Source organism: Canis aureus, chromosome 11 (assembly GCF_053574225.1).
Source record: "Canis aureus isolate CA01 chromosome 11, VMU_Caureus_v.1.0, whole genome shotgun sequence".
NCBI lineage: Eukaryota > Metazoa > Chordata > Mammalia > Carnivora > Canidae > Canis > Canis aureus.
The window spans coordinates 67,023,757-67,050,932 of record NC_135621.1 but is presented as its reverse complement, the minus strand read 5'-3'; the positions used below and the strand labels follow the sequence as shown (position 1 = coordinate 67,050,932).

The following is a 27,176-nucleotide window of genomic DNA, read 5'->3' as shown; positions in this document are numbered from 1 at the left end:
TAGACAAATCTACTTCTTTTTTTTTTTTAACACAGAAAATATGGACTTTAAATAGCTATTCTTACTTAACCGGAATAAGAGATAGATGAGCTACCTTAATACTGTGCCTGGCACACAGCAACTTTAATGTCTCTTCAGCTGTCTTAATGGACTCTTACTTCATACCACAAGGAGTTCTAATCAGTTGTCTAATTTCTTTATAATCAAAACAAGTACATGCACACATGTGCGTGTGTGTGTAAAAGGGTGTGTTCAACTTCCCAGTTTTATGCCTGCTTATTCCAAGACCTCATAAAGTGGAGTAAACAAGTAATGAGGGTATCTAGAAAAGATTCAAACCATATTATACACAAAAAAGTAGGCTTTCATGGGTAATAAATGGGGTATCCTAAAGTTAGAGCATGCAGATAGAGAATTTGGCAGACTACCTGCACTTCAGAGTCTGTCCATGGGAAATCACACCCTTAGAACAGAGACTAGGGGACAATATAAGTGAAAAATAGTAAAATAAAAATGCAAGCCAAAGAAGACCTTCAGGGCTACAGACTATGAAAATCAAAGGATCTTGGGTTTGGTAATTCTTTTATAGGAGTCCACTAGAAAGGAACCAGGGGAAGAATCCAGAAGCCTAGTAGCAATCAGCTGTGGAACCCTGAGTCCTGTGCCAGATTAGCAGCCAGGGTAACAAGGCATACAATGGATGAAAGTGATTCAATACTAATCTCTCATAAGAAAAGAAGTTGTACCTGCTTAAGGAGTTCTAGCCTCAAGTCTGAAATGGTCATGGAAAAGAAGAGTTGGTAGGTCTATAAGTTGAAAGCTCTGGGGTCAAGTGGAAAGGAAGGGTTGGGAACGCAGAGGAATGAGGAGGAATGGGGCTCACTATCATTTAAGACTATCTGGCAATTTAAAAATAGTTTCCCTAAAGGAACAAAGCTGAAGCACTTAAATTACCAGATATCAAGACTTGTTTAAAGCTACATGTCATGTGATAACAAAGATGCCACTGCGGTGTGGAGGGGGAAAGGACAAGCCTTTTTTTTTTTCAACAAATGGTGCTAGATTAAGTGAATGTCTATACAGGTGGACTCAATCTTTGATTCTACCTAGTACCTTATACAAAAATCAGCTCCAGACAGATTGTAGGCCTAAATGTGAAAGGTAAAAATAATCAACCTTCTAGAAGATAACTTAGATTATTTTCGAGACCTTAGGGAAGGCAAGGTGTTTTAAATAAGACACAGAAGGCAGTAATCATAAAAGAGAAAATGGTAAATTGGACTTCATTAAGATTTAAAATTCCTGTTACCTAAAGAACAACATTGAGAGAGTGAAAAGGCAAGCCACTGACTGGGAGAAGAACTCTGTGCTACATGTAACTGTAAAAGAACTCATATCCAGTATATATAAAGAATTCCTACAAATCAAGGTGAGACAACTCAACAGAAAAATGACCAAAATATTTTGAACAGGTAAATCACAAAAGAGATTACACAAATAGCCAATAACTATCTGAAAAGTCGTCAGGGAAAAATGCACATGAAAGCCCCAAGAAGACACTATTATACACCCACCAGAACAGATAAAATTAGAACAAAACAATATTAACCACAGCTACCAATGGCAACAATATGGAACAACTGGTACTCTCTTATTTTAATGGCTGGAGTGTAAACTGGAAACTGGTATACTTATTTGGAAAACTGTTTGGCAGTACTTACTAAAACTGTACCAGGTCTATACTCCACAGAAGTGAGTACATGTGTGCATTGAAAGGCATGTACAGGACTGTTCATAATAACTTTTTTTTTAAAGACTATTTGACAGAGAGAGAAAGAGTGAGTATGCATGCGTGCACAGGCAGGGGAAGCAGCAGGCAGAGGCAGAGGGAGAAGCAGACTCTGCAGAAGCAGAGCAGAGAGTCCAGTGCGGGGCTCAATCCCAGGACCCTGAGATCAGGACCTGAGATGAAGGCAGATGCCCAACCAACTGAGCCACCCAGGCGCCCCCATGATAACTTTATTCTTCATTAAAAATAACCCAAGTGTCCATCAGCAGACTGGTTAAAACGAACCATGGTATACACATACAATGGAGTACATTATGAGTTATTATTACATGCAACATGGATGACTATCACAGACATGATGTGTGAAAGAAGCCAGATATACACGCAAAACACATATTGCGATTCCATTTCTGGGAAGTTCAAAATAGGCAAAACGAATCTACGGGGATAATTCAGAACAGGGGTACCTATAGCAGGTACAGTACTGACTGGAAGGGGGCATAAAAGAGCCCCAGGGTGCTAATAATGTTATTATCTCTTGATGAGAATACTAGTTACACAGGTACATATATATTTTACATATATGAACAATGTACTAAGACTCGTACATTTGTTCTGTGTATGTAACAATAAAAAACAAAACGTGTTTCTCAGAAAATCAACACATTTAACAACTACGTTAAAGTGAATGCATATGGGATCATAATAATAAGCATACCATTTATCAAAAAAAAGTTTTGCTTATTTATACTTTTCCTAATTCTGGGATTTAAGGTAATATGCGTTTGTCTCAAAAGGCAGCATGGTACAGGAGAAAGATCTTGGATTTGGAGTCAAAGAGATCCTAGGTTCAGATTCCAGTTTCCTCATTTACTAATTATGTGAGTTTGCCCTCCTTGAGCTTCGGTGTCCTATCTATAAAAAGGGGCTAGCAGTTCCTCCCTTTCAATGCTGTTGTGAGGATTACAGATAACAGACCTTCAGTACCTGGCACATTCTGTACCTCAGCAAGTTATCAACTATCATTACTTTTTAACTTTCACCAAGTTTGTGGTTCAAACCATAATCTACCTTTAACAAAAATCTAAGCCAATGTTTGCTTAGTTGCCAAAAACATTCACATGACTCTGCATATACTTTAAAAGGTCACTGAAAGAATAAGTCACTTAAGAAAAATATTCCTAGCTGCACTAAAGATACAAGACATTGATTTTATTGCCAATCTCTCTAACCCACCCCTGGAAAATATGAAACAATGCCCAAGGTTGAAGGACTGAGACCACAGCCTCTGAACCAACTCAAGGGACTAGTAGTAGCTTATTTTTTTTTTTTATTTTTTATTGGTGTTCAATTTACTAACATACAGAATAACACCCAGTGCCCGTCACCCATTCACTCCCACCCCCCGCCCTCCTCCCCTTCTACCACCCCTAGTTCGTTTCCCAGAGTTAGCAGTCTTTACGTTCTGTCTCCCTTTCTGATATTTCCCACACATTTCTTCTCCCTTCCCTTATATTCCCTTTCACTATTATTTATATTCCCCAAATGAATGAGAACATATAATGTTTGTCCTTCTCCGACTGACTTACTTCACTCAGCATAATACCCTCCAGTTCCATCCACGTTGAAGCAAATGGTGGGTATTTGTCATTTCTAATAGCTGAGTAATATTCCATTGTATACATAAACCACATCTTCTTTATCCATTCATCTTTCGTTGGACACCGAGGCTCCTTCCACAGTTTGGCTATCGTGGCCATTGCTGCTATAAACATCGGGGTGCAGGTGTCCCGGCGTTTCATTGCATTTGTATCTTTGGGGTAAATCCCCAACAGTGCAATTGCTGGGTCATAGGGCAGGTATATTTTTAACTGTTTGAGGAACCTCCACACAGTTTTCCAGAGTGGCTGCACCAGTTCACATTCCCACCAACAGTGTAAGAGGGTTCCCTTTTCTCCGCATCCTCTCCAACATTTGTTGTTTCCTGCCTTGTTAATTTTCCCCATTCTCACTGGTGTGAGGTGGTATCTCATTGTAGTTTTGATTTGTATTTCCCTGATAGTAGTAGCTTATTAAAAGATGGAGGTTTTGAGATGAGGACAATACAACCCAGAGTTCTCACAAGCAACTTGAAGTAAAGCAGCTGTAGATATTATCCATTTAGAGAAAAGACCACAAGAATAAAGGCTTCTAAAAAACTACCTAGTTGGGATGCAAAGGATTTTACATACTCCTCTAGGATAGAGTTAATTCGTGATCACCCCTCTATCCTCCATCATCCACACAAAGTATTAACTGTCCTAAGGGTCTCTGGGCTCACATTTGGTGGTAGTGGTGGGGTCTCTAAGCAGCCCTTTAGAAATTTCCCAAACACTGAGAGAACCTTCCAGATAAGCTAAAAACTCACCAGAGAGAGAAACTCCTACGTTTTACAGGGCACTGATCAAGCTGCATCAATGTGTACATCAACTCTGAAGGCCAGATAAGCATATCTAGATTATATAATCCCCAGCTTTACTGAGAACCTTTCACTCCAAACTTATTTTTATAGGACTGGAATGGAGGTGGGGGTAAGTAAAGGAGAACACAAACAAGCAGAAGGATGGTGGTAAGAAAAGAAAAAAGAAAAAAGACAAACAACCATGTAAATTGTGCTACAAGCTCTAAGTAGCACAAACCACACTAGCGAGGTTTAGTTAATGGATCACACGCAAAAGAACCCTGCTACCTTTTTATCATGATGTCTGAGGTTTTTAATGAGTCACTTGTCAAATCATTTGGGTGAGTGATGGGAAAAAATGTGTATTTTCTTTAGAAAAATGAATGAAAATGTTACACAAGCAATTAACAACATCGATTTGCATTACAAATGTTGCCTGCTATTGCAGTAGTTCAAATTATTCAAATCTTTACTGTAATATCTTCACAGGAGTTTTAAGATACTATAAAAATATACTGCCAATGAATCTGCCCAGCCTACATTCAGTTTAGGTCATCTTGTCTCAGAAAGAGCCCTTATTCTGAGTGATATGAAGATAGGGATTTTAGTTAACTTTCTGGTTTTCCAAACCATCTAGAGACAACTGGACCATGCATGATGTCACGAAAGTTTTCATGCTTCTAAAATTGAAAATCTACAAAAATGGTAATTTTCATTTTCTCTTTTTGAGTGATTTCTCCTCAGCATATTGTATTAGCTCTATGGTGGCTAACAAAACAAGGAAAGCCCCTAAAAATAGATGCTTTTTAGTAAAAAATTGAGAAGCGTTATGTTGTTGTGATTTGTTTCTAAGATTCCCTTCAACATAGGCTGCAAACTTCAAGGCTCTTTAATCAAACTTCCATAATTCTAAAGACAAATATTTTTAAGAGATATGATTTGAACTTGCTGACTTAAGAACAAAAACGCAAGACATTATAGACATCAGCTATATCAATATGTCAACATGTCATCAACTGCATTACATACAGTATTATTTAAAACATTTGTGGAACCAACAGTAGAGTCCAAGCACTTTCTTCTGCTCACACCAATATCAAGGTAACATTTATTAAACACTTACTATGTGCTGATACTATATGAAAAGCATTTGTGAATTATCTCATTTACTCCTCATACTATGCTATGTGGTAGGGATTATCTTCATTTTACAGATAAACGCTTACAGAGGTTAAATAATCCCTCATGGTAGTGTAACTACTAAGTGGTGAATCAGTCACAAGCTAATAAAATACTTGAAAAATATCTTACTGCAGAAATAATTGAGAGCAAATACTAGAATTACAAGAATCATCCCTTAAAGTTTTCTGAGTTAAGAAAAAGGTTTCTGAAACTTTCACGATAGTTTGAAAGAGGAAAAAAGATGCTTATAAGCTAATAACCAACAAAAATGCCAAGAGGTGAATGTCTTTTTAGTATTAATGTATACAATGGTAAAAATGTAAAGAAACAAGCAGCAAAATATCTTTATAACTAAGTTGATCACCCTCAAAAGGCCAGATTGCCAAAAAGTGACAACCAAATTTTCTATCTTCCTGATTTTGATGTCAATAACGATGATTCACAAAAGTACAAATATCATACCTATAACCTAAATGACAATATGAGCAGCAACTCACACTCTTCAATGAATGTTGCTAAGTAGCAATAAAAGTTATCATTTTACAGAAGATAGTTTTCAAAAATTCCTAAGAGCTTTTCTTTTATGTAAATCCATAAGGCATTTTGTGTTTTTCTAGCTGCACAGTAAAAATTAAACAAGATAAATAAAAACTTTTGAAATTATTTTATCTTTAATTCATCATATCAACTGACCATATTTGAGAGATTACTAGCTTTTATTCCCCAAAATGTACTTCAACTTGAAATTGGATAAATGATATTGGATAACTGTTGCTAACAAAGACAACAAAACAGAAGCAGTGGTGAGAATGGATGCATTAGCCCTGGGAAACAGTTTTTTTCCCTAGTACTCTCTGCTCTTATTACACAGTTACAGAATAAATTAGCCACTCTAATTTCCTCCTTAACATCCCTGAAACTTTACAACAAAAACAGAATCTAAAAGCAGAACTACTTCAGTTTCAAGTCCTTTCACTAAAATCTTGCTTATATCTACCATATTGTCTACAGATAACCTCTGGACTTTCTGTTCTCTTTCTCAATTGCTTGCTCAGGGGACCCTTTGAATTTCTCCATTACTACTGATGCTTTCTCACCAACCTGTAAATGTTCCAGAGTCTTCCAACCTTAAACAAATCAGAGCAAAACAAAACAAACTCCTCCCTTCTGTGCCCTTCTAGCTCTCCTCCTCCTCACCACCAAGCTTCTTCAAAGGGCTCTGTCTATTGGCTATCTCTACTTCCTAGCCTCCCACTCACTCCTCAACCCAGAACAATCTGGCTTCCATCCTACCACTCCACTGAAACTACACTTGCAAGAGATACTTTACTTGAGCTCAAAAGACTGGAAATACTGTGCCGGAACAGGCCTCTGCTGTTGACCACTGCAGCTCAGGGCCTGGTGCACGGTAGGAACTGAATACCCTATTACTGTTCTTGCTGGGGCATTACCCCACTGACCACTTGTGAACTGTCTCCTTCTCCACCTCCCACTAGATTTCTATAACCCTCGCTCTGGTGCTCCACCAAGTAAGTTAGAAAACATCGAAGTTCAGTCAAGGTAAGTAAATATGATCTGGGAGGCTGGTCTGAGATGTAACATGTGCAAAAGAAAGCAAATCCAATCATTTGTGCTGCACCTGTCTGAAAAAAAGAATATGTTGAGCAGGGTAGTGTTTATATGCAAACTAGGGGGAAAAAAACCAAACAGCTAAAGGACAAATTTTTGTTCATGTATGTGTTTAACAGACCAGCCAGTACGACTTTCTGCTTTGATTTGAAGCAGTTTCTCACCATAAGTGGAAGTGTCAGCTGGTGTCTCCAGAGCGTGATATGACTCTGGATGGCCCAACTAATTTCCCCTGCTCTTGTTCTCTGTTCCCAGAAACTTTAATACTCCATGTAAAATTTCCCACAGATTTGCAATCAGCCAGCATGAATAGCTGACATGTTTTGAAAGAAATTTCTAGCTGTAAAGCTTTAGATTTAAATTCTGGTCAAGACTGATGAGTTAAACCTCAAGATCCCATGGTATTCTGAAAAAAATAAAAACCAAAACCACAAGACCTACTTTATGGACTTTCAAAACGAAAGACCCCACTCTAGTCTGTAACTCAAATTGTTCAGGCCTTTGGCAGCTACCCTTCCTGACACTGCTACTCTATATATTATAAATCCCACCAGGAGAACTCATCTTTTAGAGAAAAAAACATCTAGTAAAGGTTCTAAAACTGCAACCAAATGCAGTTAGAATTCAATCACCTGAGCTAATGAAAAAGGGATGCAGGCAGTGTCCTACATAATCTATAACTCACAAATTTGGCCTTTAAATATGTCCTATGCAACAGCAGATTTACCTCACAAATTATCTTTGCTAAATGCTATCTGTTAATTTCTTCTCTGACCACCCATCAATTGAGAAAAAGATAACCTAGAAACATGGGAGAAGGAAACCAGATAATGAACCAGGCTTAAAGATAATCATACATCATCCACAAATAATAACATATAAGGACGTTCTTGGGGTGATTATAAAACAAAAGCTTTGTATATGTGAAAAATCAAACGTAAACACATTCCAAAACAGTGCTCAAGAGTGTATGTTGTGATATACCCAGGTAATGCCACAAGTAGGTCCCACAGTACTGATAACCTTCATGGAAATTATGGAAGGAATTCCCATAGCAAACAAATTCTAGGTGGTTGACCTTTTAATTGTGTTGTTCCTTGGTTTAAAGTTTTACTTTCCCCTGAGAGGTAGAAAGGGTAAAGGGCAAACAGAATTTCACCAACTAGTACTTACCCTTACTCTCTGGGTACTCTTGATATTTTTAGTTCTATTTCACTTTTTCTTAAAAGTTGGTCAGGATCCCCTAAATTGATTTTATAAACCTAAATTTTATAAACCAGAAATAGGTCATAACCCAAAGTAAAAAATAATAATAATAAAAAAAAGACAAAAAGGACACTGAAGAATTTAAAGAAAATGAACAAAACTAAAAGTCAATTTCCCCTAAATACTATTAGTATCACTGAGGTTAGGGAAACGCAGGTCCTTCTATATAGATGTTATGAATAATGTCAATAAAAAAATTTGAAATTTGGGGATCCCTGGGTGGCGCAGTGGTTTGGCGCCTGCCTTTGGCCCAGGGCGCGATCCTGGAGACCCGGGATTGAATCCCACGTCGGGCTCCCGGTGCATGGAGCCTGCTTCTCCCTCTGCCTATGTCTCTGCCTCTCTCTCTCTCTCTCTCTCTCTCTCTGTGATGCCTATTATAAATAAATAAAAATTTTAAAAAAAAATTTGAAATTTGTCCATAGTTTTTCACCTTTAAAGTACGTAAGTAGCACAATTTAAGGCGACTTAAAACTCCTGCATATTCTGGGTATTTTCTAAGACATCAATTCTCCTATGATCACTTTTATAGGAATCATTTTACAGTCTTGTAGTCATTGCTTAAAGTTTGCTACGACAAGAAAAAAATCTCAAAATATCTCTGTACAAAATCTTAACACAGAATTTGTATTAGTAATGTATGTCTACCACAACAAGAATTGTTTGCATGCATCAATTTTGTTCAAGGTTTAATCTCCCTCACAATAATACTATCACTCCCTTTCCTTCTGATCCACTTCCTCTAAATCCAATTACTGCTTCCAGCATATAAGAGGAGGGAACAGAGCTTCTTTCAAAACAAAGAACTCCTCCTTGATCTGGTGCTTACAGGGACAAAATGCATTCTTAAATTACATTATTTGAATGAGCCAAGTAATTTGATAAAGTGAAAGTGTTCCTTTTCTCTTCACAGAATTTTACATAAAGTAATAACAAATACTATCATTTTTTCAAATTCATACTACCCTCAATCTACAAAGCAAGCCACTTTAAGGATAAAATTAAAGATACTATTGGTGGGACTACATGTTGGTTCATACTCCAGGTAATTCTGCAATATACAAAAAATTTTAATGCACAGTTTTTGGACTAAACAATTTCATCCACAAGAATGTATCCTATAGAAACAATCATACAACCATCCAAAGATCACTCCACATAAATGTTAATTCCTGCATTGTTTAAAAAGTTAACTGAAAATAACTGAAATATTTATCAATAAGAAATAGGGTAGGGGCGCTCAGTCAATTAAATGACTGTCTTTGGCTCAGGTCATGATCCTAAGGTCCCAGGATCCAGCCTGGCATAGGGCTCCCTGCTAGGCAGGGAATCTGCTTCTCCTCCCTCTGCCTGCCACTTCCTATCTTTGTGTGCTCTCTCTCTGTCAAGTAAGTAAATAAATAAATTAATTAATTATTAAAAGAAAATAAGGAATAGGGTAAATAAAAACTATGGCCACTAAAAAAAAGATAAAGCTACAATATTAATTGGGAAATGTGTCTAAAACACTTTTAATAAAGATTTTTTTACTTGAGATCGAGTGAGAGAGAATATGAACAGGGGGAGCAGCATAGGGAGAGGGAGAAACAGACTCCCTGCTGAGCAGGGAGCTCAACAAGGTGCTGGATACCAGGACCCCAAGATCATGACCTGAGGTGAAGGCAGATGCTTAACCGACTGAGCCACACAGGTGCCCCTAAAACACATTTTTAAGTTAAAAAAAAAAAAAAAGCATTTTCTGAAAGGCAGTCTCTCTTGATTCTCCTCTTATCATAGCCTTTCTCCTCCTTCAATGAATCTGCTTCTTCTGCTGGTCTCTTAAATTTCAGTGTTCCTCAGGCCTTGGTCTCCCCATATTCTTATCCCGGAGGGATAAAATATCCCTTTTCTTTTTATATGTTCAGAATGCTAAAACCACTATCTACTTACAGGCTCTCTAACCTCCAGATCTGTCTACCTAAATACCTTTCTGAATATCTCCACTTGGATGTCCTTAAGATATTTCATATGTTCCAATTCCAAAACTGAAGTCAATCAACCTCTACTCAAAACAACAGAAACTGGACCCCCCCCCCAAAAAAAAAGAACAGAAACCACTTGTTCTTATACAACACTCTTTTCTTTTTCTTTCTTTCTTTTTCTTTTCTTTCTTTTCTTTTTCTTTTTTTTTCTTTCTTTTTTCTTTTCTTTTCCCTCCCTCCCTCCCTCCCTTTCTTTTTTCTTTCTTTCTTTCTTTCTTTTCTTTTCTTTTCTTTTCTTTTTCTTTCCCTCACTCCCTCCCTCCCTCCCTCCCTCCCTCCCTTCCTTCCTTCCTTCCTTCCTGTTTTATTTATTCATGAGAGACATACAGAGAGGCAGACTCCAGGACCAAGACGCGAACAAAAGATGGACACTCAACCACTGAGCCACCCAGGTGCCCCCCCATATAACATTCTAAATCCAAAGCCCAGAAATCTGAGGGTTAGCCCTGTTTTCCCTCTGCCCCCATCCCACCCCCATCCCACAAATTAAATCAACCATAAATGAGGTCTTTTATATTTCTTACTGTATTTATTTTAACATCCCACAACCAATAGCTTATTCAGGGCCTCATTATTTCTGGCTGGGATTACTACAGTCTATTTGAAACACCTATCTTATCCAACATGACTAAGATACTCTCTCTTTGTACCAATCAGACAAAACTAACCCCTGGTTCCTCCACTGGCTCTGTTACCTCTAGGTTGTCATACATCATTTTTTCTAACTTCCTATTGTTACCTATTCAGATAGCCCACTTACTACACTTTCAAACCCTATCCAGGCATGAAGTTTTCTGTGAAGTGAGATCCACCAATACTTATCAAGTTATTAAGTCATAGGTACTATGCTAGGTACTATTCATACATGATCCAACTTAATCTCAACCATCTATTTTTGTAGAGGAAAAAAACATGCTCAGAGAGGTCAAATAATCTGCTCAAGGTCTCACAAAGTGTAAGTACATAAAGTAGGGCCTTAACATTACAACCACTGTTCTTTTCATTATGTTAGTTTGCCTTTCTAAATCAATTAATCCTTCTTTATATCTACCTCTTTTATTACATTTGACAGAGTAAATCAAATTTGTTTCCATGTTTTTCTCCTCTAGTAGCCTATAAACCAATGTTACTCAATCTTAGCTTTGTATTAAGTTTTTCCTTTTTAATAGAACAGGTGGACCTGAAGATCTGTATTTTTTTTTTTTAAAGTTTCAAAGATGATGCTGATTGTCAGTAAAGCTGGAGAAACACTGAGTTAAGTTTCCAGAAGATAAGAATGTTACTGGACTTTATAACTTTGGGGTTGACATAAATGCCTGCAAACTTCACTGCTGAACACACTGATGGAGATAAATCAATGAAATTGTCATTTTTCTTATAAAATGTTTTCCTTTACTTACAATGATCTGATTGTACAAACATTTCTAAAATTTACCTGAGAATATCACAAAGAAATTTCACACTCAAGATTTATAAAAGAAAGGGGTGCCCGGTTGGCTCAGTTGGTTAAGCACCTGCCTTTGGCTCAGGTCATGATCCCAGAGTCCTGGGATGGGGCCCACGTTGAATTCCCTGCTCAGTGGGAAGCCTGCTTCTCCCTCTCCCTGCCACTCCCCCTGCTTGTGCTTGCTCTCTGTCAAATAAATAAAATCTTAAAAATTTTTTTTAAAGAGTTCACAACAAAATTTTTGATACTTTTCTTAAAAATAAAACTTGGAAAATTTCCTTAAAGGATCAAATTTGAATTACTGTAATAATCCTGGAAACAGATACAATTATGTACATAATTTAAATGTTAATAGAATTCTTGGTAAAAATAAAACCATGTTTAAAAATTTAATCGGTTCCACTTGCTATTGAATATTAAGAAATGAATGTGAACAGCAACAACAGAAACTCTTCTCTACTTCCAGAAACCAAGGTCACTGATAATCTGATTAAAATCTGTACTATTTAGGTGTGACGCTTGCACTGTGTTGCAAGTAAACTTCTGAAACCTAATGAGACAGAAAGCTATCATCTGCTAGCTCGTTATGATATAGAGGGATAAGTCTGAAATACGAAAGGAGGATGAAGTAATGAGGACTTAACTATAGGTAAAAAGTAATGAATACTTTTTTAAAAAAAAGTAATGAATATTCAAACATTCCAGTTTGGGTTTTGGGAAGAGAAAATATGAATGTTATACCTGAAACTCTTGGTATGATTTTTTTTTTTAAGAAGCAAAGATACTATTAAAAATATTCAGGGCATCCCTGGGTGGCTCAGCGGTTTGGCACCTGCCTTCAGCCCAGGGCGTGATCCTGGAGTCCCGGGATCGAGTCCCACACTTCGGGCTTCCTGGATGGAGCCTGCTTCTCCTTGGTCTGTGTCTCTGTCCCTCTCTCTCTGTGTCTCTCATGAATAAATAAATAAAATCTTAAAAAAAAATTTGGTGCAAAAAGAGTTAATTTATTTCTTAATGTAGGTTCATTAATTTTATAAATAGCTACTAAAAAAAAAGTTTTAAGAAAATAAATCAATGCTTCAGATTCTGAGTGTCACTATAGCAGAAGTGTTTTACCTGAAAATACTCCAGGTCAACATTTCTGCATCCAAATAATGAACAATTGAGATGAGAGATGATTAACTATAGCAAAATAGAAAATACTACAAAACATAAGCAATGACTAAGAAGAAAACAACAAAAAAAATACCCACCTGGGAGGGTGCGTGAGGCAGAAACAGTATTCATTTTATTTCTTTGGTCTCATTAAGAAATATGCAAATATTAAAGATCCTACTCCTAGAAGTCTTGCTTTGGAAAGTATCATTTAAAATTAACATTTAAAGAATAAGAAGATGTGAACTAGGAATGATATCCTCTATTATCTAAACACAAAATTGTTATTTAATGCAACAGAAAAATCCAATGTTAGCAATGTAGGATTTTTACATTTGTTGTTAAACTTGTTAGGTTTTTGTTTTTTTTTTTTTTTTTTTTTTTTTTTTGCTGCTCATGTAAAATGGGGTCTCCTCTTCTATTTTCTAACTGCTAAGTGCTACTTATAAAATTGAAAGCTCCTATTACTTGTAAAGTATACCATCACATCATAAGCAAACTGGAGTAGTCTGACCATTTCCTTTCCAATTCTTATGTCTTTTTCCTTATTGACTGTGCTGGTTAATGCCTCCAATACCAAATCTACTAGTAATGGTGACAGCGGGCATTACTATTCCCCCTAAATTAAAATAATGATTTTTGGTTTGAGGCATATACATTTTATCATATTGCAGAATTATCCAATAATTTTTTTAAGTTGTTTTGTTAAAAAAAATTAAAAGTGAATTTCAAAATTTATGGAGACAATTACAGTATTTATGGAGAGAATTACATAATTTTTCCTTAGTTCTGGTAATGTTAACAAAAAGAACCAATAGTTATTCATAATTTTTTTCAGCGTGTTCAGAAGGGAAGCCCAGCTTGTTTTCTGATGCAGGAAAAAGGTATGTTTCCAAATAATCAAATAAGCATTGTGTTAGATTATTTGCTCGATTACACACTTCAAACAGAAATATTTAACTTACTTGATCTAATTTACTCTTTACTTTCACTTTACAAGTAGGTCTCAAAACAAATTTACATTTTCTTGTTAAGTATGAAACATATCCAAATTAGTAGTGTAGGTTCTTCCAGGTTTCGTGCAGGCTCTCTTCTTATTCAACGTCCCCCCTAAACAATCTCATCCACCTAAGGCTTTAATTACCACATTCTAGGACTCCCAGATTTATTCCTACAACCCTGCTCTCAAACCAGAGCTCCAGACCTGCCAGGCCAACTCTCTACTAGTTCTCTGCACTTGAATTCTTCAACTCAAACTGAGCTTAACAGGAAGAAAACTCAAAGCTTTTCTTCCTCAAATCTAGTCCTTTTCCAGGGTGCTCTAACTCAGGGAATGGCCCCTCCACCCACCTAGTTACTAAATCAGAAACATAAGAACCACCCTTGACAAAGCTCCTTACCTTCCCCTATCTTCTAAAGAATGATTTGTATCTCATAAATCCCTCAATTCTAGAATATCTGTACTTCCTTTCACCTTCTGTGACTTGTTCCAGTCTAAGCTGCCATTATCACTTAAACAGCCTCTTCCTGACTGGTAAGCAATCATGCACAACCTAAGTAATCTTTTAAAAAGTCAATCTGATCACACTGATTCCCTGCTTGTGATAAAGATTTTTTTTTTTAAGATTTATTTATTTATTTATTCAGAGAGAGAGAGAGAGAGAGGCAGAGACACAGGCAGAGGGAGAAGCAGGCTCCATGCAGGGAGCCCGACGTGGGACTCGATCCCGGGTCTCCAGGATCACACCCCAGGCTGCAGGCGGCGCTAAACTGCTGCGCCACCGGGGCTGCCCTAAAGATTTAAAAAAAAAAATCTTTAATAAAGTCTATATAAGCCATTACCATCTCTTCAGTCACCTCCTCTTCCCTTCCTCTATTGTTTCCAATACTCTAAACTAGGCCCTCTTTCATTTACTGAAAGCATGCATTCTTTTGTGCCACAGGGCCTTTGTACCTGCAGTCCCAATGCCTAAAACATTCCTACATGTTCTTCAATTCTTAGATGAGGGATCAATTTCTCAGATAAATTCCTAACACCCTTCTCCAAGTCTTCCTGTATATATTTCTTTGACAGCATAAGACCTGCAGTAAGTTATAGTCTATAATCAGACACTTATAATTTGAAAGATGACTGCAAACTGTATATCCTATGAAAAATATACTGACATATCGAAATGTAAGAAGTTGGTTTTTAAAAACTTACTGCTTTTCAGAAGAGTGAAGTTAATCTTACGTTTCTTTTCCATACGTAAAAACAAGTCAGTGTCAGGCTCTAGAGCACGACAGTCCAACTGAAATACGCTATGAGCCACATATACAATTTTAACTTTTCTAACAATCAATTTAAAAAGCAGATGAAATTATATTTTGCTTAACCCAAAGCATCTAAAATATTATTTTAACATGTAACCAACCTAAAACATGTATCTTAACATTAGTGTCGGTGTGTTTTTTACATGTAGAACACATCTACTTTGGACTAGCTTTGTTAAAAGTTCCACATGTGCTAGAAGTTATTGTACTGCACAACATAGTTCCAGAAAATAATACTGTATTTCCTGTACTTAAATAGCTTACTAACATAATCAGTTATTTTTAAAACAACACAGCATTAAGCAATTTTAACTGCATATCAAATAAGGACACATCTCGTATTTAAACTTTTCAAAAAATGTTTAAATTATGCAAATATTCCATACTGCTGAAAAGCCTAAATACAAAATAAAAATTCAGGTAAACAGTTTAAAAACTGCATTTTTACTCATCACCTGAGGAGATTAAAGGAAGACAGGTACTCTCAAACACTCCTTGTAGGTAAGTGATTTTATTAGAACCGCTTGGAAAGCAACCGGCTTTCCCTTTCTTTTAGTAACGCTGCATCTAAGACTCAGTCCTACAGAAAGAACCAAAAACAAAGTCAAAGATCACAAACTTGTTGACCAAGATACAACATGATTCATACGTACATGTGTATATGACACTCATACCCACAGGGGGAAACAATGGAATGCAATCCAAAATTTTAGTTATCTCTTTGTAGTGTGATGACTAATATTCCTTTTAACACATATTATTCCTTTTAACATGTATTTATTAAGTGCTACTCTGCTAGGCATTAAAACAGATGGGTCCCTGCCATCAAGGGACATACCAGTTTTCTTTACACTTTTCCACATTTTCCAAATATTCTCTAAAAAACACATTATCCTTTCATAATTTTAATAACCAGAAAAATAAAATACAACGTGCAGTGGATGCTGATTTGGGCAAATCAGCTATAAAGGGATATTTCTGGGTTACCTGGGGAAGAATTTGAATAAAGCCCTGAATATTAGTTTAGATGAAAATTTTCTAAAATGGTAAGAGGAGATTAGTTGATTAACACAAAACAATCTACAAAACTGTTAACGGGGGGGTTTCTGAGCAGCAGGAATGTGATTTTCTTTTCCTCTTGTTTTTTTTTTTTTTTAATTTTTTTTGCTTGCCAATTTTCTACAATGCTCCTGTAATAAAAGACTACTTTTAAAAATTAAAGTATATATACCCACTATTTCTGAGCATCTACTACATACAAAACTGTGCTAGGTTCTATAAGAGGCAGAAAGGAGTAAAAGGAGTCACAATCTTAAAGTAAACTACGATTATTTAAGGGGAACAACACATAAGAGAAAAATAAAAGTGGGATCCCTGGGTGGCGCAGCGGTTTGGCGCCTGCCTTTGGCCCAGGGCGCGATCCTGGAGACCCGGGATCGAATCCCACGTCGGGCTCCCGGTGCATGGAGCCTGCTTCTCCCTCTGCCTGTGTCTCTGCCTCTCTCTCTCTCTCTCTGTGAGACTATCATAAATAAAAAAATAAAAATTAAAAAAAAAAAAAAAAGAGAAAAATAAAAGTAATTAACACAAACCAGAATATAAACATCAAATGAAGTAAAATGCAGTTATAAGGATTCTAAGAAAAAGAAAGACCTTACTTGATTGGAAAGAGGAAGAATGGCAAAAATGAGAAAAAGCTTCATGGAGATAGAATTTGAAATGAAAAGGCTTTTAACTGATACAAGTAACAGCAGACACTAAAAATAAAGTATGGGGCAAGTGTCAAAGAACAGTAAGTCACATTAATAGAGTTTGGTTAGAATGCGGGATATATGAAGGAAGTAGGCAGTATGCTCAAAAAGTAGGCTATGAGGGCCTTGAATTTTCAGAAGGGAAATCTTTTGAATTTAGCGATGGGGAAATTACTAGAGGTTCCAATTCAAGAAACTGTCCATATCTCTGTAACCACCTCTTAATGGAATCTTCCTGCTTCCACTCCTGCACTCCTATAGTCTATTTTTCGTACAGCAGCCAGCCAGATCCTTTTTTTCTTCCCCAGCCGGATCCTTTTAAAACATAGATTATGTCACATCTCTACTCAAAAGTCCTGCAATGGCCTCCCATTTCACACAGTAAAAAGCCAAAGTCATTAGAATTTCTACAAAGCCCTGCACACTGCCCTCTCACCCTCTAACTCTGTGATCACATATACTACTCTTCCCCTTGCAATGCTTTGCATATTCCAGGCATACTTCTGCTCCTACCGCTCTCGCTCATATTCTCCTCACCAACTTCAGGTCTTAAGCTTTCTCTGACTCCATCCAACATACAACAGCAAACCCCAACAACAACCACCTCCCACTCCTGTCTCAGACAAAAAGTCTGTACTCCTGTATCCCTCCAAATGGACTGTTCTCTGTGACACTTGACATCATATGCCATCTCTATATTTTATTTTTTCTTTTCCCTATACACACACACAAATACAAGAAAAGCTCAATGAGGGCTATTTTTTATCTTTTTTGTTCATTTCAGTATCCCCAGCATCTAGAATAAAGCCTCGCGTATTGCAGTAAGAAGCAAAGGAAGAGACTACCACGGTGTTAGATATTTAGCTGAAATGGCTTACAGCATATTGTAAGTATTTACATAAATAGAACCTACAGTGAATTTATTCTAATTCACTACTATATTTTCCTCTGAGAACTATTCAACAAAACAGTGCTTATAAATTAAGCTTTGAGCATACAGACAACCTTTAATTTACTAGCAATTTATCTCTGCAAGGTTTACTTAAGTTAGTATTTGAAACAGGGATGGTGGTGATTGAGGAAGAAAGGAGGGAGTATTAAATCTACTTGCCTTCTTCTTTCATTTCCCCCAAACTAATGAACACAGACTCCCCACCTCTCTGCTTCCTCCCCAGTGTACAGTTTCTGACTTTTTCCTTTTCCTAGGGAATAGGTCTAATCCAGACCTATAAGCCTTATCCCCAGGTTAAGGCCAGAAATAGAAACTAAGAGTGTGATACAGAGCTTTGGAGATGGTTGGCAGGAGTAAGAGGAGAGCCAGGCAGGCAAGGGAGGTTACTGCAGAGGAACTTCATATATTTTAAAAGGAAGTCAATACAAATTAACACTTAGCTACTTAGCTACTTCCCTGTTCTAAAATATACAATGCTGAAAGACAAGTGATACTTTATTTTTAAAATAATAAACCCGATCTTTTATTTTATTATGATTTTAAGCACACACGTTTAGAAAAAAAATTAATGAATGATCAAGTACCCTTTTACTAAATCTGCTACAGATTTATTTTTAAAACAGCAAAGCTATGGTTCAAAAACAGGCCCTTCCTAGATCCTTTATTCTTCTTCAGTTCTTCAACGGTAACTTTTATTCTCATTTGGTATTTATCATTCCCATGAATGTTTTTATACTTTTGCTACCTATTCCAAGATTCCCAGAAAATATATTGTATAGTTTTGCATGTTTTAAAAACTGTATTAAAACTACATAAATACGATAAGCAAAACTATACTATATTCTGGTTCTGTTACCAGCTGTTTCACCCTGGGCAAGTTGCTTAACATCTGTACCTCAGTTTCTTCACTGAAAAATGGGGATAATACCACCTACGAGTTTATAGGGTTGTTATGAGGATTAAATGAATTAATATACTCTATATAAATCGTTTAGATAAGTATCTCACACTCATAGTAAGTAGTGTATATTAATTAGTGCTAGCAATTATCATAAAGTTGCAAAAGGACCTGTGATTGTATTACAAACACACACTCTGAGAAAAGACTAATTATTGAATTGAGAGACATATATAGATATATACACATACATACATATATATATATATACACACACACACACACATCCCATATAATGCCAGACATTTTACAAATTGTGTAAAAATTATAAATACTTATTAAGTCAGGCTGGAAAGGTTCACTAGCCTAGTTAAAGAGGAACTGAAAGTGCTAAGAGAGAATAAAGTACTTATTTTTTAACTTTGGAATTGTAGGTTAATTACAATATAAACATTCGATTTAAATGATTTATGACAGTTTAAAAATACCTAAATACTTAATGGCCTCCTTTCATGAGTTTTGGGAAGTAGGGTTAGGAGAGAAGGGGTAATTCCTCAATGAGAAGCTATTCAAAGACTTTTTTTAGACTGTTAAGGGAAGCACTTTGGATCTCACACAAAAATGAAACCTTTGGTACTCAAATTTCATTTGTTTTCTGGAGTAACTTTTAACTAACTGCAAGTAAAACAAATTACAATTTTAAATGATGTTTCATAAAAGGATTCATCTAGATCACAAAATTTTGATAAAGACAACTGGATTCTGCAAAATTTATCAATGCAATTATGGACTCAGTATCCAATAAGGGAGACATTTGATACAGAATTATTTTCATAATAGTCTCTAGGTCAAAAATCAGAAAACAGAAAAAACAGATGCCCTACATATTATGGGAATTCCAGTGAATTTCTTACAAGAGCTTTTTAAAGGTTTTAAAATATACCTATGCTTTGAAGGTCAATTAATATATCTAACTGATATATAAAGGAATTCGATCTAATGAGAATTTACTAGGTGTCATTTACTGGCCTGAATATTTTTATACGAGATCTTTAAATCCATCTGCAATATCTTCATGGACAAAATGCACAAGGCTGCCATAGGTACTCTGTACAGACACAGATACTTCTGCAAAGAGTTAAGAATGACTACTACGAAAGCCAACAATTTAAGCCGGCAAAGTATATCAAATGTAGATAAACTGCAAATTAGATCAACGGAATAGTGTTGAAACATTTGTTTCCCCTGGAGTCTGGCTTACATTTCAATGTCTCAAAGGCTACCTGAGAATAACAATTAAATGTAACACCAGGGGTCAAACTGTGTCCCTCTCCCACCCTCAAAACAAAAACAAAAACAAAAACAAAAACAAAAACAAAACCCCAGTTGGGAGGAGGAGAAAGCCCTCCGTGAAAGCCAGTGAAGAGGGAAGATCAAAGCTCAAAAGCAAAGTTTTACTTTTCTTCCCCTAAAGTGAGAACTTTGGAACCGGAACCACTGCTTTTGTCTCACTTGTCCCCCTTCTGATGCCCCCAATGAAACACTTACAAGTGTGAGTTAGTCCCTTCCTCGGCCCCCAAAGAGAAGGCTCGGTGGGAAACCGAGCTAAAACTTGCATTAACCTCTAGGAGAAAAAAACAAAACAAAACAAAACAAAACAACAACAAAAAAACTAGCCACTCGGTACTTTCTTAATGGGAGAAAAGACCCTCGGACCGTTCACCCTATACTCCTGTCCTCTGCCCGAGCAAGACATTGCACCTGCCAGACCGGGCGCGTGAAGAATAATGGTCCAACTTTGCGAACGCAATCTGGGGAGCAGACACGGAATATTTCTCGAGAAGTGCAAGAAAGGGGCAGGAAAGGTCCCTTTCGGGAAGGGATGCATGAGCTCTGCCTGTTGGGAGGTCTCAAAACCCGCTTGCTTCAGAGACCCTCGGAAGCAGCCACACTCCGGTCGCAGCCGGCCTCGGGCCTGGGAGAAGCAGGCAGTGTTTACACCTGTCACGAGGAAGGGGGAGGGAAAAAAAAAAAAAAAAAGAGGAAACCGGAGCAAAGCCCCAAACTTCTCGGGAGGGAGGGAGGGAGCGGCCGGCCGGAGCTGCGGGCAGGTGGAAGCGGAGGGGCAGGGCGAGCCGGCGGCGGCCGCGGACGTGGGAAGGGCTCACGCTGCCCCGGCCGGTGCCCGGGATGGCGGGGAGCGAGCCTGTGCGCTTGGCGGCCGCCGCGGGCGTCCCCGCACCCGCCGCGGAAGAGGGCAGAGCCCCAGTCCGGAGCCCGCAGGCCCGCAGAGCCGGCACCGTCCCCGGCCCCGCAGTCCCAGGCTCCGCGGCAGGCAGGTCCTCCCGGCCCGGGCGACGGTCCCGCCGGTGGGCCGGGCCCGGCGCCCGCCCCCTGGGGCCCCCGCGCGGCCGGGGACGCGGAGCGGAGGCGCTTACCTGGCTCGCCCGGGGCGGCCGCGATGGGCATGGCTCAGGGGCCCGGGGAGTAACTGGCTCCCCGGGGAAGGACCGGCTAGTCCGACGCGGAGCTGGAGAGAGCGGAAGGCAGGCTGCTCCCAGCCCCGTCAGCGAAGCAGCGCCATGGACGCCCACCCGGAGTTTCAGCGCTGCCGCGGGACCCCCATCCCATTACCCTCCGCCCTCTTCCGCCGCCGCCGCCGCCGCCTCCACCTCCTCCTCCGCCGAGACCCCCCGCCCACTCCACACACTCTCCCATCATGCAGCGGGGGAACCGCTGCCGCCGACACGTCACTTCCGGGCGCAGGTGGCTAGGTCGGGGCCGGACGCTGGTGGGTGCAGGGGGGCGGGGGCTGCTGGGGGGGGGCGGGGGAGGACACTCCAGGGGGAATTAGTGTCACAGAACGCTTACCCCTGCGCAGGCGCGGTCGCGTGGCGTGCCGGCCGCCATTTTGGGTGTGGGCAAGCTGCCCTTCTCCTCTACTTCCTCGCGAGGCGTTGCGGGGAAAGACGTCTTTCCGCAGCCCGCCTGCCGCGGGAGCTGCGCGCCGGGCCGGGTGCTCCCCCGCCGGGTGCTCCCCAGCCGGGTGCTCCCCAGCCGGGCGGCGGCGGCGCGGGCAGGACCGAGCCAAGTGTCCCGCTCTGCAAACAACAGTTGCCAAGATTTTGTTAACGCCTGCACCATAACTTCTCCACCACGGAGAGCCCTTATCAGCTTGCCCTCCCCCCCCCGCCCCGTAAATCGACTTTTTTTTTTTTTTTAAATTCAGTCCAATGTTCCTCATTTTTAATTTAAACTCCCAGAAGAGGAAGCTGCTGGTTTTGCTACCTTAACAGAGAGATTGTTATAAAGCAGAGGGAGAGCCCCCGCCGAAGACGGACAAATGGGCTTTTGAGACCAGTAGCTAATATGTTCCAAAAAAAAAAAAAATTTTTTTTTTTTTTTTTTTTAAATCGGGAATTTTGCTAACAGATGGAGACCCTCCAAGGAAGCCGAAGGTGTCAGGTCGACGTGTGCGCTCCCCTGGTTCATCATGGATTTTTTTTTTGCTGCCGTCAGCCTCCAGCAGCTGATCATTGGCGTTTTTGTGACCTTTCCCCCTCGGTTTTATCACAAATATCTGTTCGAACACTGACCACTGCAAAAAAAAAAAGAGACTCCAAGGCTTCAAGGATCATTGTTCATCGTCCAGGACGAGGCGACCGGGGTATCCAGCCTGCAAATCGGGAGCCCCGCTTGCTTGCCGGGCGCTCATTTTGCTCACTTTTGGGCAAACCCGCACCGGCAATTTGAAAAATTTAAAATAGTCCCAAGACAGCCAAGCTCCAGAGCTGCGCAAAGAAGCAAGGATGGAAAACACCCCCTCAGCCACGGAGAAGTGTCCACCCCCCCCCCCGCCTCCCTCCCCCTTGAGTGGAGGAATTATACAAATCAGGGGAAAGATAAGGACAAAAGCAGTTCATCACGGTTTAATCCCGCCTCTGCAATGTTCTAGACAAATTAATTGGAGCGCTACAACAGACCCGCATTGGTCTTTTTACAACTCAAATCGCTGTAAGAAACACGGAGACTGCATCACTTTCAGTGGGAGCACCGACTGCTTTGTGGTCCTGCTGGATTTTTGGTTATTGCTCAGTCACTAAAGAAAAAAAAAAAAATCTGTATGGCTTGTCAAATTCCTATTGTATTTCGCCCCCTGCTGGTGTAGCTCACGTGCAGGCTTGGAAAAAAATAAATAATGCACATATATGTCACCATAAATGTTTATTGACCGAGAAGGAAAGAAAGAAAAGTATTTGTGTGTTTGTTGTGGAGACTGGGAATGAATTAATTTTAGACGAACACGTGCTTGTCCTAATTTGAGAGCTCTGCTACACGGAAATCTCGGAATGAGAAGAACATGTAAAATCCTTAAGGCAGACCCTACACCAAGAAAATGTTTGCATTGAAATAGTGGACTCAAACATCAGAACGTTAAAAAAGAAAACCCTGATTTTGGAAAAAGTAGGTCCCTGATCCACACATAACATACGATTCCAAAGTGATTTTTTTTTTTTTAATGAGATAAATGGTAGGAGCCAATTCTATCCACTTGAGGACAACAATTTAGAAATCAGTGTCCAACTCTGAATAAGGCGATTGGGTAGCTATTTGGTCAGATGACTTGTGAGTGCAATCAACCAGCTGGTAATGGGTAATCTTACACAGGGTTCCCAGCAGCATTCCAAAGCCTACTAAAGTCTAGTACAAAAGGACAGCCTTTGTTTCTCAATGTTTTTTAAGACGATGAGTCTGTAGGAAACATAATTACTAAAATTCATCGCATTTGGGGAAAAACAAAATTACTGCATTTGGATCTAATGATGATATTGTTTTGGTTTACTTTCTAAAAATTATGACCAGAACTTCATTACCCAAGAATTTGCATCAAGAAAAGAAAAAGTACTATCACGAATAAATAAATACATCTTAAAAAAAAAGAAAGAAAAGAAAAAGTAAATGACCGTTTATCACGTGTTGTATGTACTTCTAGTGTTTTGTGTAGATTGTTTACAAAGTTGTAATCATAACTAAATAAAGCTAACTTTCCACTTAATATTTTGTTGTAAGCATTTCCCTCTATTGCTTAACATTTTGTAAGACCTTAATGATCTCCATGGTATTCAATGGAGTGGACATACCGTGATTTATCCGTTATCCTATTAGTAGATATTTTCCACCATTGCAAATAATACTCTGATGAACGTTTTGTGCATGGGGCTTTGTCCAATTGTAGGACTTTTTTCTCAATATAAAAATGATTGAGCCAAAAAGATATTAATGTTTTATTGGCACTTTATCATCTCATATTATTTTCCAAAAGACTATGCCAGTTTACAATACTATCAGTAATATAGGAATGTACCAATTTTACCACTTCCTTACCAGCAGTGGATAATCATTAAAAGAAAAAAAAGATGGAATTATGCTTTTTAGACTAAAAGTTGAAAGGAAGTTAACTCATTTATATAAGAAATCAACAAGCATAAAGCCCTAGCAATCTGATATTCTGGAAGAAGAATAACATAGACCTGGGTTCATGAACAGGATCTATGGCACTATGATTTTGTATAAATTACTTAACCTCTCTGGACTTCAGTCTTCTTCTATGTCAAATGAGAGAGTGAAAACTAGATCACAGGTCCTCAACTCCTTTAGGACAAGTAACTAGCGCATGTATCTCTTTGAGTATATGGTCAAAGCTTTGACCCTTTCTGCGGGAAATGCTCATCCCACAGACATTCAAATTTCTTAGACCTCCTAGAACTCATTCATGGAAGAGGGTCTATGAACCACAGCTTCAGAAACCCTGCCCAGATGACTTCCAAGGTTCTTTTCATCTACACGTTTTCCTAGGATTTCATTTTATAACCCAGTAAATGCTTTCTGGCTAAGTAATACTTTTTAGTGGACAAATAAATTATAATATATTCATAGATGGATTGCTTTTCAGCACTTAAATAAACTAGACCTGTAGGTATCAATGATTATAAAAACAAAAGTGAATGAGGTTTCAGAATGGGTAAAATGTGATATGAATTTTATAGTGTATGTGAGTTTTAAAAAATAAACCAGTAATTAATGGATATAAATTTTGTATAATAAAGTACAAAAATATGGACCAGAATAAGATACACAAAATTCATTAGAGGCCAGTATGGAATGGGTCAGAAAGCACCAAAGTGGATTTTTACCTGTAATTGCAATGTCTTATATCTTAAAAAAAAAAAAATCTGAAGTAAATGTGGCAAGCCATTTGCATTTTTTCTTCTTTTTCTAGCTTTGTTGAGATACAACTGACAAGTAAAAGTTGTATTTAGTTAAGACGTACAACTTGATGCTTTGTTCAAGCCATTTATATTTAATTCTAGGTGGAGGGTACAGGGTGTGTGTTATATAATTCTCTGACATGTTCTGTATTCATTTTTTCAAGTTAAAAAACAGCTTTTCCAGAGCCAGTTAATTTAAAGCGACAAATTGCGAACAGCATCCTAGAGAGAGTTCCTGGTGTATTATGCTAATGTTAATATCTAAGATTTGTTCAACTGTTCAAAAACGCTTTTAAGTATATTTCTCTCCTGATTCTCGCACAGTCCCTGTAGAGCCTGTAGGTCCCCCAAGTGTCTGCTACTACTACTGCTCCCCCAAACTTAAAAATCACTCCAGGAGCCAAACTGCCCCACTGGTTTTCTCAGAGCTTTCTACTAGCATTTTGGGCCTCCACTGGCATGTTACAGCTGACAGAGACAATAATTCAGAGGCTCTGGCCTCTGGGTCCATATTAAGTATGCCAGACCCTAAATTCTTATAGGTCTGTAGACCCCTGTAAGTAAAATGTTGCTGTGGTGCTTTTCCTAATAGGAAATCAGACCAGACATCTTCCAGAACAAGGCAAGAGAGACCTGAGCAGGGGCTATGCCGGGACCTTACTCTCCTTTTATTCTCAGACTCCAGCCGGGATCTTTGCCTCCCCTCATTAATACCATCAAGATGAATGTCTCTCCTCTCAGGTAATCGAGTCAGCCCAAAGCTAAGGGCTCAGAAGCAGACAGCAACCCCCAAGGGGCTCACTGTCACTTCTATCCACACCTTTAGTCCTGTTGGAATCCTGTCTTAGACTGTTTTGTCTCACCCAACCTGCGTGCATTATTTTTGTGTGTCCCTCCCCAAAGTGAAAGACAAAGGCAATTGGACACAATGAGCCCCCAGTGTGATGCAGTGTGAAATACACAGATCACAGAAGTACACAGCATTTCTGCCAAATATATTTAATCTGAATCTCATTAAGCCTTTAAAACTACCTTCCAGTTTATAGGAAATACCGGAGCAATGAGTTAAACAGGACTACTAAGAAACAAATGTACCAATCCAGTACATGGATTATTCTACAAATAACATGTTCTCTTGAAAAGGGATAGTCTAGGTTAAAAGAAATGTAAAAGAAATAACAACCTAGTGCAATTTGTGGTTCTTGACAGAATTGTTATTTGAATGAACCAGTTAACAAAGACATTTTTGGAGATAGTTGAGGAAATCTGACTGTGTATTGGCATTTAATGTTCTTGAGGATTTATTGTGAATTTTTAAGATCTGGTAATGAAATTATGGATCTGTATGAGGATGTCCTTACTTTCTGGAGATGCCTGACATATAATGATGTGTATAATCTATTTTAAAATGGTTCAGAGGGGATCCCTGGGTGGCTCAGCAATTTAGCGCCTGCCTTTGGCCCAGGGAGTAATCCTGGCGTCCCGGGATTGGGTCCCGCGTCGGGCTCCCTGCATGGAGCCTGCTTCTCCCACTGCCTGTGTCTCTGCCTCTCTCTCTCTCTCTCTCTCCATCTCTCATAAATAAATAAATCTTTTAAAAAATAAAAGAAAATAAAATGGTTCAGAAAGGGACACCTGGGTTGCTCAGTTGGTTAAGGGTCGGACTCTTGATTTTGGCTCGGGTCATGATTTCAAGATCCCAACACTGAGCCCCACGTCGGGCTCTGCACTCAGCAGAGAGTCGGCTTCTCCTTCTCCCTCTGCGGTTCCCCCTGCTTGCTCTCTCTGTCTTTCCCAAATAAATAAATCTTTCTAAATAAATCTAAAAAATAAAATGGTTCAGAAAAATACCCCAAATACCTAGAGATAAAGCAAATATGGCAAAATGCTAGAAATTATTAAACCGAATCTAGGTGGTGGATGTCTTAGTGTTTATTAGGCTTTTTTTTTTTTTAACTTCTCTGCTATTTTGAGTATTTCATAATACAAAGTAAAAGAAAAGGCTATTAAAAAAATATCCAAGCATACAGATGAAGTCTGGGTTTCCCTTACATTTATTTTCAA

The 27,176-nt window shown here is 38.7% G+C and overlaps 1 protein-coding gene and 1 long non-coding RNA gene across 5 annotated transcripts in view; one reads left to right on the top strand and one right to left on the bottom strand.

Annotated features, from left to right (window-relative positions):
- The window catches only part of AFTPH (aftiphilin), a 67,673-nt gene extending 46,153 nt beyond the window's left edge, over nucleotides 1–21,520 (bottom strand). For 2 of the 4 annotated variants that reach the window (XM_077915637.1, XM_077915643.1), the window contains exon 1: nucleotides 21,282–21,519. The gene's annotated coding sequence lies outside the window, so the exon portion shown is untranslated. Of the gene's footprint in view, nucleotides 1–15,697; nucleotides 15,823–21,281 lie in introns of all 4 variants that reach the window. The other 2 variants (XM_077915641.1, XR_013389789.1) reach the window with 2 other exon arrangements.
- LOC144324270 (uncharacterized) lies at nucleotides 574–26,021 on the top strand. Its single transcript, XR_013389790.1, has 4 exons — nucleotides 574–800; nucleotides 13,768–13,813; nucleotides 17,778–17,879; nucleotides 25,705–26,021. It is a non-coding gene; the product is annotated as an uncharacterized LOC144324270 (long non-coding RNA).
- Nucleotides 26,022–27,176: the final 1,155 nt, after the last annotated feature.